Below are 13,056 nucleotides of genomic sequence, written 5' to 3' on the forward strand. Positions count from 1 at the left end.
GGACAAGAATGAGCCGGTTCTTTGGGAGTGAGGACAGGTGTATTAGGTGCTCTGGGCGCCCAGCAAACCATGCCCACATGTTCTGGGCATGCCCAGCATTGGCGGAATTTTGGTAGGGTGTGGCAGGGACGTTGTTGAGGGTGGTAGGATCCAGGGTCAATCCGGGCTGGGGACTCGCAGTATTAGGGGTTGGGGAGGAGCCGGGAGTGCAGGAGGCGAAAGAGGCCGGTGTTCTGGCCTTTGCGTCCCTGGTAGCCCGGCGGAGGATTCTTCTTCAGTGGAAGGACGCGAGGAGTGGAGGCCTGGGTCAATGACATGGCAGGGTTTCTCAAGCTAGAGAAGGTGAAATTTGCCCTAAGGGGATCATTGCAGGGGTTTTTCAGGAGGTGGCAGCCATTCCTGGACTTCCTGGCAGAACGATAGAAACAGGCCAGCAGCAGCAGCAACCAGGGGAGAGGGGGGATGTTTTGTTGTTTTGTGCTAAAGGGACGGGCATAGTTGTTCTGTGCCAATGTCGGGCATTAATTCATTTCCTCTTCTGTGTATGTGCGGGGGGGGGGGGGGGGGGGGGGGGGGGGGGTTCTGTCCTGTCTATTGAAGGGACGGGCAGATGTTTTGGGGGAATGATGGGTGTCAGTTTAACTCTTGCGCTGTGTATGCGCGCGCACGGGGGGAGGGGGGGGGGACTGTTCTTTCTGTTCTTTGTAAAAAAAAACTGTCTTTGTTGTTGATATTGTGCAAAAAAATTGAATAAAAATTATTTTTAGAAAAATTGACGAGAGACCGTTCAGGTGCTCTCACTGCGGGACTGGGTTCAGACAATCATCTGCCCTCACTGTACATCAGCGAATTCACACTGGGGAGAGGCCATTCACCTGCTCCAAGTGTGGGAAGGGATTCACTCAGTTATCCCACCTGCAGAAGCACCAGCGGCGAATTCACACTGGGGAGAGGCCATTCACCTCCGCCCAATGTGGGAAGGAATTCATTCAGTCATCCGACCTGCAGAAGCACCAGCGGCGAATTCACACTGGGGAGGCCATTCGTCTGCGCCCAATGTGGGAAGGAATTCACCCAGTCATTTAGCCTCACTGTTCATCAACGAGTTCACACTGGGGAGAGACCGTTTACCTGCTCCAAGTGTGGGAAGGGATTCACCACTTCATCCAACCTGCTGAGACACCAACGAGGCCACAAGTAACCACAGTGATTGGGTTTTGCTGTTCCTCACATTCAGGACTGAACCATGTTCATTTGAGTCTCTTTCTGCTAATGGCAAAACTCCAGCCCATTTACAGGGGCTAATATTCTGGCTAAAAGTCAAATAAATTAGATTTGTGTTAAATACGCAGTGTGTTGAAACTTTTTTTTACAATAAATAATTTAAATGAGGTATTTTCCGACATTGTAAACAGTAGAATTACGGAATGAGAAAACAAAAGGACTGTACAGTAACAAATTATATAGTGCAATTGCCGTAGCCCACCCCACCAGGATCTGCCTAAATGACCCTCTATACCACATTCCCCTGCCCCCCCTGCTGACGATTAATTCTCCCCAAAGAAGTCAATAAGCAGCTGTCACCTCCGGGTGAACCCTAACAACGACCCTCTCAAGACGAACTTGACTTTCTCCAAGCCAAGGAAACTCGCCATGTGTGACAGCCAGGCTTCCGACTTCGAGGGCTTTGAGTCTGTCCAAGATAGAAGTATCTGTCTCTGGGCTACCAGGGAAGCAAAGGCCAAAATGTCGGCCTCTTTTCCCCCCTGGACTTCTGGGGCCACTGAAACCCCAAAAATCGCCACCTCTGAACCCATTGCCACCCTCGTGTTCAATACTCTGGACATGACGCCTGAACCCCTACCATTATCTCCTAAGTTTTGGGCACGCCCGAAATGTGTGGACATGGTCTGCCGGTCCTCTGAGACACTTTACACCTGACCTCTATGCTGAAGGATCTGCTCATCCGGGACACTGCCATGTGGGCCCGGAGGACAACCTTAAATTGAATCAGGCCAAGCCTGGCACATGTTGCAGTCCCATTAACCCTGCTCACAGTGCCATCCCCCTCCCAACTCCTCCTCCCATTTATGTCTCAGCTCCTCGGTCTATGTCTTCTCCGCCCCCATGAGCTCCTTGTAAATATCCGAGACACTTCCCTCCCCCACCCATCCTCTAGACACGACCCTATCTTGGATCCCATTTAGAGGTAAGAGTGGAAAAGATGGCACCTGCCTGCGCAAAATGTCCCGCATCTGAATATACCGGAATTCATTCCCCCTCGTCAACCCAAACTTGGCCTCCAGCGCCCTCAAGCCAGGGAAGCTCCCTTCCAAAAACAAATCACCATCCGCTCAATCCCAGCCCTCCGCCATACCCAGAACTCCCCGTCCAACCTCCCCCGGGGAAAACCAAAGGTTGTCACATATCGGGGACCAGACCGATGCTCCTGTTGCTCCCACGTGCCTCCTCCACTGTCCCCAGATCCAAAGGGCCGCCACCACTGGTGGGGAAGCGCCCTGGCGGGAATGGCAGAGACACCGTCACCAACGCCCCCAGACTGGTACCCCTACATGGGGCTGCTTCCACCCGCTCCATGGGGCTGCTTCCACCCGCTCCATGGGGCTGCTTCCACCCGCTCCATGGGGCTGCTTCCACCCGCTCCATGGGGCTGCTTCCACCTGCTCCATGGGGCTGCTTCCACCCGCTCCATGGGGCTGCTTCCACCCACTCCATGGGGCTGCTTCCACCCGCTCCCAAGTCGACCCACCACCCACTTCCTTATCATGGCAATGTTAGCCGCCCAATAATAGTTGCTGAAATTCGGCAGTGCAGTTCGGTTCCGCTTGAGCATCATCACCTTCACTCGCGGTGACTTGCCCGCCCATACAAAGCCCAAAATGATCTTGCTTACCCTCTTAAAAAAGGAACGTGGAATGAAAATGGGGAGACACTGGAACATGAATAAGAATCTCGGGAGGACCATCATTTTAACTGTCTGTACTCTCCCAGCTAACGACAGCAGGAGCGCATCCCACCTCCAGAACTCCCCTCGCATTTGATCTACCAGCCAGGACAGATTCAGCTTGTGCAGTCGACCCCAATCCCGCGCCACTTGTATTCCCAGGTACCTGAAACTGTCCCCAACTAACCGGAACGGCAGCTCCCTCAGCCGGTCCCCTTGGCCCCTCTCCTGAACTACAAACATTTCACTTTTTGTCATATTCAATTTGTACCCCGAAAACCGGCTGAATTCCGTCCATCCCCACCATCAGGTCTGAAAGCCCCCCGCCCCCCCCTCCCCCGAACCAGCCCCTTCCATCCCTCTGAAGCCCTGAGAGCAATTGCCAGCAGCTCTATAGCACAAACAGCAGTCGGGAGATTCTCGTCCCGTCCCGCGGTGCCGTTTAATATAGTCGGAAGTCGTCCTGTTTGTCCTCACACTCGCCTCCGGGGCCTGATATAGCAGCCTGACCCAGTCAATAAAACCCACCCCAAATTCAAACCATCCCAGCACCCAGTCCCGCTCTGCCCAGTCAAACGCCTTCTCCACGTCCATTGCCACCACTACCTCCACCTCCTTTCCCTCTGGGGACATCATGGGCACATTGAGCAATCTTCTTATAGTCACCACCAGTTGCCAACCTTTAACGAACTCTGTTTGATCCTCCCTAATATCACTCAGCACACAATCCTCAATCCTAGTGGCCAAAAGCTTTGCCAGCAATTTAGTGTCCACGTTAAGAAGGGAGATCGGCCTATAAGACCCACACGACTCCGGGTTCTTGTCCCGTTATCAAATCAAGGAGATGGTGGCCTGTGACATTGTCTGGGGCAGCACCCCTCTGTCCCTTGCCTCAATAAGAATCTTGACCAGCAGCGGCTCCAATATCCCAGAGAACTTAATTATAAAATTCGACCAGGTACCCATCCGGCCCCGGGGTTTTACCTGACTGCAGGGCCTTTATGCCCTCAAATATCTCCTCAGCTCTGATCGGGGCACCCAGCCCTTCTACTAGCTCCTTACCCACTTTTGGGAATGTCAGGCCATCTAAGAAGCGTCTCATCCCCTCCGGCCCTGCGGGGGGCTCCGAGCTATAGAGTTTTCTATAAAAGTCCTTGAAAGCCCTGTTCACACCCGCCGCATCCCCCACCAAGTTACCGCCTCCATCCACCACTTTACCTATTGCCCTAGCCGCCTCCCTCTTTCTGAGCTGCTAGGCCAGCATCCTGCTGGCTTTCTCTCCATGTTCATATACCGCACCCCTCACCTTTCTGAGCTGCTGGGCCAGCATCCTGCTGGCTTTCTCTCCATGTTCATATACCGCACCCCTCGCCTTTCTGAGCTGCTGGGCCAGCATCCTGCTGGCTTTCTCTCCATGTTCATATACCGCACCCCTTGCCTTTCTGAGCTGCTCCCCTGCCTTACCCGTGGACACCACCCCAAACTCCGCCTGCAGCCTCCTCCGTTCCCTCCAGAGCTCCGCACTCGGGGTCCCCGCATACCTCCCGTCAATCTGCAGGATCTCCGCTAACAGTCGGTCCGTCTCTGCCCTGTCCATCTTGTCCCTGTGAGCCCGGATTGAAATCAGCTCCCCTCTCACCACTGCCTTGAGCGCCTCTCACACCACCGCTGCTGAGACTTCCCCCATATCAATGACCTGCAGGTAGTTTTGTATACACTTCCTCACCCTCTCGCACACCCCTTCGCCAGCAGTCCCACATCCAGCCTCCACTGCGACGCTGGAACCTTTCTACATTCACCTGTAGCTCGACCCAATGTGGGGCATGGTCGGAAATGGTGTTTGCCGAATACTGCCCATCCACCACCCCTGTCAATAGATCCCTACTCAGTATTAAAAAATCGATCCGGGAGAAGACCCGATGGACGTGCGAGAAAAGGAGAACTCCTTCCCTGTCGGCCTTCCAAACTCCCATGGGTCGACCCCCCCCCCCCCCCCCCCCACCCCTTCTGCTTCATGAACTCCCTCAGCTCTTTTCCCATTGCTGACACTCTGCCTGTTTTTGAGCACGACCGGTCCAGGCCTGGATCCATAACTGTATTGAAGTCCCCTCCCATAACCAGCTTGTGGGAATCCAGGTCGGATATCTCCCCCAGCACCCTCTTCGTGAAAACCGCACCATCCCACTTTGGCGCATATATGTTGACCAGGACCACCTTCCTCCCTTCCCTGACCGCTAACCATAACATAGCGACCTCCCCCGTCCGAAACAATACTACCCCACCTCAAACTGCACCCGCTTGTTCACCAGAATCGCGACACCCCCCCCCCCCCCCCCCCCCCCCCCCCCACACCCTGGTCATAGTATCCAGCCCTGAGTGGAATACCTGACTAACCCAGCTCTTCCTCAACCTAATCTGGTCCTCTACCTTCAGTTGCGTCTCCTGCAACATTATCACGTCCGCCTTTAGAGCCCTAAAAGGCGCGAACACCTTTGCCCTCCTCATCGGCCCATTTAGCCCCCTAACGTCCCACGTGACCAGCCTATTTGAGGGGCACCGCCCCCCCCTCCCTTTCCGGTCAGCCATCCCCTTTCCTGGGCCTGCCCACAGCCCCTGCCCCCAGCCCCTGCCCCCATCCCCTGTCCCGTGCCTCTGTAGCCCCGCCTCCTGGCAGCGCCCATCCCCGACCTCTTCTCCACTTCTAAAATCAAGTCCCCCCCTTGTCAGCCAAACACCCCCGCCCCCCCCCCCCCCTCCCCCCGGAGGGGTCGGACCTGGCAGCCTACGTGGTTGTTGTGCTGAACTCGCTGATGGGAGCTGGGTCCTTCCAGGGGACCATGGAGTTAGAGGGGGCCCACAGAATTCTGGCTAGGAGGCCCAAGCCGAACGAGCCGCCGCGGGCGGTGTTGGTCCGGTTTCACCAGTTCGTGGATCATGAATGCGTGCTCCGGTGGGCAAAGAAGGAGCGGAGCAGCAAGTGGGAGAACATGGAGGTGCAGATCTTCCAGGACTGGAGTGCGGAGGTGGCGAGGCGGAGGGCCGGGTTTAACCGGACGAAGGCGGTGCTCCACAGACGGAGCGTGAGCTTTGGCATGTTGCAGCTGGTGCATCTGTGGGTCACCTACAAGGACCGGCACCATTATTTTGAGTCCCCGGAGGAGGCGTGGGCCTTTGCGCAGGCCGAGAAACTGGACTCAAACTGAGGGTCTAAGATGGGGAATTTTGTATGATAATGTAATTGTGTTTGCTCTGTTTAATGCAAGATGTGGGTTGGCTTTAGGGTGGTTGGGGTGATGTTGTTATGTCTTTTTGTATGGGTCTGGTGGACGGGGTCGGACAGGGGGGTAAACGGGGAGTACGGGGAGCTGGTGGGGGGGGGGGACTGGCAATGGGAGTTGCCCTAGAGGAGGCGGGGTTGGGCAGGGAGAAAGCGCAGGCTTTTCTCTGGTTTTTCCGCGCTGTGGGATGGTGGGGGCGAGTCGGGGCTGAGAAGCGCAGGCCATTGCTGGCTGTTATTTTCCCGCGCAAGAGCTGGGGGGGGGGGGACGGCCGGCTGATGGGCATGAAGGAGGAGGAGTAGTCCCACGTGGGGAGGAGTCGGAGGTAGGGCGGAAGTCGCCGGGGTCAACAGAAGTTAGCTGGCTCATCAGAGTGCTCTGAAGGGAGGGGCGCAGCTACGAGGGGTCCTTGCCTGGGGGGGTACTGAGTTGCTGCTGAAACGGTCAGGAAGGAGCTGGAGGATGCAGGGAGTGCTGGAGGGGGGGGGGGGGGAGTTGCCGCCGTGGGAAACTGGCAGAGCGGGGGACGCTGGCCGGGGGTGGCCAAGGGATGGGGTATGGCTAATCGGCAGGGGAGGGGGGCAGGGAGCCCTCTGATCCGGCTGATAACCTGGAATGTGAGGGGGCTGAATGGGCCGGTCAAATGGACCCGGGTGTTTGCGCATTTGAAGGGGCTGAAGGCGGATGTGGCCATGCTCCAAGAGACACACCTGAAAGTGGCGGACCAGGTTCAGCTGAGGAAGGGATGGGTGGGCCAAGTATTTCACTCAGCGCTGGATGAGAAGAGTCGGGGGGTGGCGATCCTGGTGGGAAAGAGGGTGTCGTTCGAGGCGTTAAATGTGGTGGCTGACAGTGGCGGGAGATATGTGATGGTGAGTGGCAAGCTGCAGGGGAAGTGGGTGGTGTTGGTGAATGTTTACGCCCCACATTGGGACAATGCGGGGTTTATGCAGCGTATGTTGGGCTGCATTCCGGACCTGGAGGTGGGGGGCCTGATCATGGGGGGGGACTTCAACACGGTGCTGGATTCCCCCATTGGATCGATCCAAGTCCCAGACGGGTAGGAGGCCACCGGCGGCTAAAGTGTTGAGGGGATTTATGGATCAGATGGGCGGGAGGGTGGGGGGGGGGGGGATCCCTGGAGGTTTGCGAGACAAGGGCCAGGGAGTACTCCTTTTTCTCCTACGTGCATAAGGCCTATTCGAGGATTGATTTTTTTTCATCCTGAGCAGGGGGCTGGTTTCGAGGGTGGAGGATGTTGAATACTCAGCCATTGCCATTTCGGATCATGCCCCGCACTGGATGGACCTCGGGCTGGGGAGGAGAGGGACCAACGTCCGCTCTGGTGCTTGGAGGTGGGGCTGCTGGCAAATGAGGAGGTGGCCGAGAGGGTTTGGGGATGTATTGAGAGGTACCTTGAGGCCAACGATAATGGGGAGGTCCGAGTGGGGACAGTCTGGGAGGCATTGAAGGTGGTGACTAGAGGGGAGTTGATTTCCATCCGAACCCATAGGGAGAGGGGGGAGCAGAGGGAGAGGGAGAGACTGATAGGGGAGATGGTGAGGGTGGATAGGAGATATACGGAGGCTCCGGAGGAGGGATTGCTGGGGGAGAGGCGTAGCCTTCAGGCCAGGTTCGACCCATTAACTACCAGAAAGGCGGAAGCTCAGTGGAGGAAAGCACAGGGGGCGGTGTATGAATACGGGGAGAAGGCGAGCAGGATGCTGGCACACCATCTCCGAAAGCGGGACGCGGCCAGGGAGATTGGGGGAGTGACGGATAGAGGTGGGAAGGTGGTGCGGAGGGGGATAGATGTTAATGGGGTCTTCAGGGACTTCTATGGGGAACTGTACCGGTCTGAACCCCCGGTGGAGGGGGGTGGAATGGGGCGCTTCTTGGACAAGCTGTGATTTCCGAGGGTGGAGGAGGGGCAGGTGGAGGGACTGGGGGCGGCGATTGAGCTGGAGGAGTTGGTTAAAGGGATAGGGAGCATGCAGTCGGGGAAGGCGCCGGGGCCGGATGGGTTTCCGGCCGAATTTTATAAAAGGTATGCAGACCTGTTGGGCCCCCTGTTGGTCCGGACCTTTAACGAGGCACGGGAGGGGGGGGGGGGGGGGGTGGGGGGTCTTTGCCCCCAACTATGTCACGGGCGCTGATTTCCTTGATCCTGAAGCGGGACAAGGACCCTCTGCAGTGTGGGTCATATAGGCCGATCTCGCTGCTAAATGTCGACGCCAAGCTGCTGGCAAAGATCTTAGCCACAAGAAGAGAGGATTGTGTGCCGGGGTAATTCACGAGGACCAGACGGGGTTTGTGAAGGGAAGGCAGTTGAATACAAACGCACGAAGGCTCCTCAACGTTATTATGATGCCGGCTCTGGAAGGGGAGGCGGAGATAGTGGTGGCATTAGATGCGGAGAAGGCCTTTGATAGGGTCGAGTGGGGGTATCTGTGGGAGGTGTTGGAGAGGTTCGGGTTTGAGGAGGGGTTTGTCCATTGGGTGAGGTTGCTCTATGAGGCCCCGATGGCGAGTGTAGCCACGAATAGGAGGAGGGTGGAGTACTTTCGGCTGTACCGGGGGACGAGACAGGGGTGTGCCCTGTCCCCCTTGCTGTGTGCATTGGCAATTGAGTCCCTGGCCATGGCGTTGAGGGAGTCAGGGAACTGGAGGGGCCTGGTGCGGGGTGGGGAGGAGCATCGAGTGTCGCTTTATGCGGATGACCTGTTGCTGTATGTGGCAGACGCGATGGGGGGGGATGCCGGAGGTGATGCGGATTCTTAGTGAATTCAGGGGCTTCTCCGGGTATAAGCTGAACCTGGGCAAGAGTGAGTTGTTTATGGTGCATCCGGGGGATCAAGAGGAGGGGATTGGTAGGCTCCCACTGAAGCAGGCAGGGAAGAGTTTCAGGTACCTAGGAGACCAGGTGGCTGGGAGCTGGGGGGCCCTGCACAAGCTCAACCTCACAAGGTTGGTGGAGCAGACGGAGGAGAAGTTCAAAAGGTGGGATATGTTACCGCTGTCACTGGCGGGGAGGGTGCAGTCCGTTAAGATGTCGGTGCTCCCAAGGTTTTTGTTCCTGTTCCAGTGCCTTCCAATCCTTATCCCGAAGGCCTTTTTTAGGAGTGTCAACAGGAGTATTACGGGATTTGTGTGGGCGCATGGGACTCTGAGGGTGAGAAGAGTGTTCTTGGAACTGGTAGGGATAGGGGGGGCTGGTGCTACCCAACCTCTGTGGGTACTACTGGGCGGCCAATGCAGCGATGATGTGTAAGTGGGTAATCGACGGGGAAGGGGCAGCATGGAAGAGGATGGAGATGGTGTCCTGTGTGGGCACGAGCCTAGAGGCGCTGGTAACGGCGCCGTTGCTGCTCCCTCCAACGAGGTATACCACGAGCCCGGTGGTGGCGGCTACCCTCAAAATTTGGGGGCAATGGAGACAGCATAGGGGAGAAGTGGGGGGCTCAATGGAGGCCCCGATACGGGGGAACCATCAGTTTGTCCCAGGGAGCATCGAAGGCGGATTTCTGGGCTGGCACAGGGTAGGGGTTAGGAGGTTGAGGGACCTGTTTGTGGAGGGGAGGTTCGCGAGCTTGGGGGAGTTAGAGGGGAAGTTTGGGCTCCCCCCCGGGGAACATGTTTCGGTACATGCAGATTAGGGTGTTTGCCAGGCGGCAGGTGGAGGGGTTCCCCTACGTGGGGTACGGGACAGGGTGCTCTTGGGGCTGTGGGTTGGAGGAGGGTGGATTTCGGACATATACCGGGTAATGCAGGAGGTAGACGAGGCATCGGTGGAGGAACTGAAGGGTAAATGGGAAGAGGAGCTGGATGAGGAGATTGAGGAGGGGACGTGGGCAGATGCCCTAGAAAGGGTGAATTCCTCCTCTTCCTGTGCGAGGCTTAGCCTCATACAGTTCAAGGTGCTGCATAGGGCCCACATGACTGGGACGAGGATGAGTCGGTTTTTCGGGGGCGAAGACGGGTGTGCTAGGTGCTCAGGGAGCCCAGCGAACCACGCCCATATGTTCTGGGCATGCCCAGTGCTGAGGGAGTTTTGGAAGGGGGTCGCAAGGATAGTGTCGAGGGTGGTGGGATCCAGGGTCAAGCCAGGCTGGGGACTCGCAATTTTTGGGGTTGCAGTGGAGCCGGGAGTGCAGGAGGCGAAAGAGGCCGGTGTCCTGGCCTTTGCGTCCCTAGTAGCCTGGCGGAGGATCTTGCTTCAATGGAAGGATGCGAGGCCCCCAAGCATGGAGGCCTGGATCAATGATATGGCGGGGTTTATCAAATTGGAAAAGGTGAAATTTGCCCTGAGGGGATCAGTACAGGGGTTCTTTAGGCGGTGGCAGCCTTTCCTGGCCGAACGGTAGGGAAATAGGCCGGCAGCAGCAGCAACCCGGGGGCCGGGGGGGGGGGGGGAGGGTGATGTGGTTTGGGGGGGGAGGGTGATGTGGTTTGGGGGGAGGGAGAAGTGTGTACATGGGTTTGTGGGATGTGGCGGGTGTTATCTCTTTCCTTTCTGTTGTTTGCTTTTTTTTTGTTTTCGATTTAGTAGTTGCTTTTGTAGGGGGGTGGGTGTTGTTCTAGGGTTTTTACAATGGTTATTCTGTTGATATTGTTTTGTTGTTTATATTTTGTGAAAACCTTAATAAAAATTATTTTTTTAAAAACAGTTACTCTGTATCAAAAATGTCTAATACTAATAAAAACAAAATACTGCGGCTGCTGAAATCTGAAATAAACACACATGTCCATCCGAGGCCAGTTCCAATGCTCCAGTGATGCCCAATGTAAACTGGAAGAACAACACCTCATCTTCCTATTAGGCACTTTACAGCCTCCCCCATCTGCCTTTACAGCCTCCCCCATCTGCCTTTACAGCCTCCCCCATCTGCCTTTACAGCCTCCCCCATCTGCCTTTACAGCCTCCCCCATCTGCCTTACAGCCTCCCCCATCTGCCTTTACAGCCTCCCCCATCTGCCTTTACAGCCTCCCCCTTCTGCCTTTACAGCCTCCCCCATCTGCCTTTACAGCCTCCCCCATCTGCCTTTACAGCCTCCCCCATCTGCCTTTACAGCCTCCCCCATCTGCCTTTACAGCCTCCCCCATCTGCCTTTACAGCCTCCCCATCTGCCCTTCACTGTTCAGTTGCTTCCATTTCATATTCGGCTTTCTCACCATTTTTCCACCGTTAATACTCTTCATTCCTTAAAGATCCCTCTGTGTTATTTCCTTGACAAATTTGTCCATGCAGCACCGCGGCAGAGTGGTTAGCACTGTTGCCTCACAGCACCTGGGACCCGGGTTCAATTCGACCTTGGGAGTTTGCACATTCTCCCCTTTTTTTGGTTTTTCTCGTGGTGCTCCGGTTTCCTCCCACAGTCCAAAGATGTCCAGCTTTGGTGGATTGGCTGTGCTAAATTGCCTCTTAGTGTCCAAAGGTGTGCAGGTTCGGTGGCGTTCCGGGGATTGGGTGTGGTAGTGAGCCTAGGTAGGGAGTTCAGTGGTAGCCTAGGTAGAGGATCAATGCAGACGTGATGAGCCGAATGGCTCCATCTGCACTGTCGGGATTCCATATCTGTAGGTGGATTGGCCGTGCTAAATTGCCCCTTAGTGTCCAAAGATGTGCAGGTTAGATGTGCGGGGTTTCAGGGATAGGGCGGGAGCCTGGTTAGGGTGCTCTTTCAGAAGATCGGTGCAGACTCGATGGGCTGAAGGGCCTCATTATGCATGTATTCTATTCTGTTCTTTTCTATTCTAACTGGTCTTCTATTCTGCCCCACCTCCTGTGTCCCTTTTCAACTATATAATTCTGTCCATTCCTACCCTACCCTCCCATACTGCTGTGAAGGATCATTTAAACGAATGTACTGGTAAACTCGGTTTCTCTCCACAGATTTCGGCAGACCAGCTAAATCTATCCAGCAATGTCTGATTTCATGCTGACAGTAATGTTGCCCATAAAGACAGGCGCCAACAATATGGTAATTGAAGCAGAGGAAATGGCAGAGATGGTTACAAATCACTTGTTCTCAGCCTTCCTGTGGAGGCAAAGCAGAAAGAGAGACGCGGAAAGGAGGTTCTGTGCGGATCTGCTCACTTCCGCCTTTCATATTCACTAACGGGATTTGACCAACGGAATTGTTCACATCTTGTACAAGGAAGGATCAAATCCAATTGGCATCTCCATTTCAAATCTGTTGTGGAGTAACATTCTCTCATTTGATTTGAAAGCTGTTGTGAAGCTGCAGCCGAGCACAATGGGCTTTGTGCTGCTCTTTCTGTGGTGTCCTGGTCATCACATTCGCCGATTGAAAACCGGACAGAAACATTATCAAATCTTTCACATTAACCGTGAGACAAGTTGGAATGATTTATGTTTGTTGCTGGAAGTTATCGAGTTCTCGGGTGCTGCAGCCAATTTTATTTACTTTTACCCCGGCCACAAAATGCATTCAGCAAAATCAGAAATGCTGAATTGTCCTGATGCAATGAGATGGAAAATATGTTCGCATTTTGACAAAGTTCACATATTAGCGGTTCGTTCAGTCCACAACAGAATTGAATGGATTTACAGATGCAGGTTTAATCACCGTCTGAAACATGAGCATAAAGACAGGCGCAAGCGATTTTGTGACTGAACGGGATGAAGGCGTCAGAATGTCTCAGATACAGAACAAAAAGGAATCAAATATAATGAAAATATCATTCTCAAATCTCTACCTGAAAAACTATCCCATTTCATTTCAGTGCTGGCTGTGCTCAATCTCATATGAGCACAATGGGGTTTGTATTTCCCAGTGACTCGAATTATTTTC

The sequence above is a fragment of the Scyliorhinus canicula genome, unplaced genomic scaffold, assembly GCF_902713615.1.
Source record: "Scyliorhinus canicula unplaced genomic scaffold, sScyCan1.1, whole genome shotgun sequence".
Classification (NCBI taxonomy): Eukaryota; Metazoa; Chordata; class Chondrichthyes; order Carcharhiniformes; family Scyliorhinidae; genus Scyliorhinus; species Scyliorhinus canicula.